Consider the following 1,945-nt stretch of genomic DNA (forward strand, 5'->3'; position numbering starts at 1 on the left):
TATATATATATATTTTTTTTAAAAGAAAATGAACATAGCGAATGGCTCTAATTGTTGAAGAAAATGCTACTATTTTGGTTCCTTAGTTGAATATGATCAATAACCAGCCTGAAGGGAAATGTTTGGCTCTTCAAATACCCATCCTGTCACTTCATTCATCATAGTACTCAGTCAGAAGTGGATTACCAGAGGAGTTTTTCAAATTACCACAACTCATTCATGTATTCATTCACTTAACAATTATTGAACACCTACTATGTGTGGACAGTAAAGCCCTCTGTGCAGGCAATGCTATGTAAATAAAAGTAATAAGCACACACAATGCAAGTGTTACAATTTATCTTTCAAGATGCAGCTCTAATTCAGTTTGCTAGTTCCTTCTCTGTGTTCTGTATTTTGTCGATGTTTGTATACCTATCTACTGAGCTCTTTGAAAAGGTAGAGACCTTGGCTTATTCATTTTGTATTCCACACAGTCTAACATAAGATTTGGTACAGATCAAACAGGTGGTCAGAAAAGAATAGTTGCAATAAAGGAATTAACAATATTGCATCATTTAGTATTCAGTTGAGAAGACAGTACTTACCCCAAAACTGATTTCTTCAAAGTAGGTGTTAGAATGTGCTTGTTATCCTTCAACTTGAATCATGACTTGATTCATTGTTTTATTATATTCATTCTGATTATATGTCAAGGTGGTTTCAGTTCAGTTCAGTCGCTCAGTTGTGTCTGACACTTTGCGACCCCATGAATCGCAGCACGCCAGACCTCCCTGTCCATCACCAACTCCCAGAGTTTACTCAAACTCATGTCCATCGAGTCAGTGATGCCATCCAACCATTTCATCCTCTCTCATCCGGTTCTCCTCCTGCCTTCAATCTTTCCCAGCATCAGAGTCTTTTCCAATGAGTCAGTTGTTCACATCAGATGACCAAAATATTGGAGCTTCAGCTTCGGCATCAGTCCTTCCAGTGAATATTCAGGACTGATTTCCTTTAGGATTGGTTTATCATCTAACAACAAGCTATTAAATAGGGCAGTCTCGAACTTTCAAAAGAAATGAAACCTTATTAGTCTCTCGAAGTTTTTACGCCCTAGAAGCTTACACAGAACGTAGAGGAAAGGGACTAGTAGCCCTCGCATCCCAACCGTTATTGCCGCGTTACCCCCCTTCCCTTTCCTTTTTCCCACCCTTTCGCCCTCCGGAAGGGGCCGAGCGCTCCCGGCGCTTCCCAGTCTTCCTCCGCCCCTTGCGGAAGGAGCCGAAGGCGGAGCGGGGCGCCGAAGTGGGACGGCCTAGCGCTCGGGCCTCTCCGGAAAGAGCCGAACCGCGCTCGGAAGAGGAGGGCTCCTTCGTCTTCGGCGTCTCGCCCCCGCGCGGTGCCCTCTGTCGGCGGCGTGAGGCAGCTGTGGCGGCTGGAGGCGGTAGCCGCGTCGACGTTGACCAAGACTGGAGCGACGTTTAAAGAAGGAGCCGAATCGCCGCAGAGTCCGGCTTCTGACTGTTGGAGGATTCCTACCCTTCCGCGCGGGCTGACGACGAGAAGCGGCGGCGCCGGGAAGCAGGTGAGGAACCGGCTGCGACCCGTGAGGGGGCGATGGAGCGCGCCGGCTTCCTCCGTCTCTGGGCCGCGCCAGCCTTCGCTTTCTCCTCACTTGAACCAGGAAGCGGCGGAGTCTGAGGCTCCGCTCCTCCGGCCCTTTTCTTTGTGTGGGCTCGGGAGCGAAGGAGGGGACGAACCAGGAGGGCCGCGGCGCGGTCTCCTCCGCCGTCAGGGGCCGTCAGGGCCCGGGGTAGGCCCGGAGCTTGGGGAGCCCACCGCGGAGAACCACTCGGCGTTTTTCACGGCCCTCGCCTGCCTTTTTGCGCCAGTTCCCCCTCCTCACCCCGACTTTGATTTAGAGCTTTTCGGCCAGGCCCATCCTCCCCTTCCCAGGGCATAA

General features: G+C 50.3%; 1 protein-coding gene across 1 annotated transcript in view; it reads left to right on the plus strand.

Moving 5' to 3' along the window:
• The first annotated feature begins 1,293 nt into the window (after positions 1–1,293).
• The window catches only part of ZBTB33 (zinc finger and BTB domain containing 33), a 7,334-nt gene continuing 6,682 nt past the window's right edge, over positions 1,294–1,945 (plus strand). Inside the window, exon 1 of the mRNA XM_010860895.1 lies at positions 1,294–1,567. The gene's annotated coding sequence lies outside the window, so the exon portion shown is untranslated. The remainder of the gene's footprint in view (positions 1,568–1,945) is intronic.

The sequence above is a fragment of the Bison bison genome, unplaced genomic scaffold (genome assembly GCF_000754665.1).
Source record: "Bison bison bison isolate TAMUID 2011002044 unplaced genomic scaffold, Bison_UMD1.0 scf7180017857562, whole genome shotgun sequence".
Taxonomy (NCBI): Eukaryota; Metazoa; Chordata; class Mammalia; order Artiodactyla; family Bovidae; genus Bison; species Bison bison.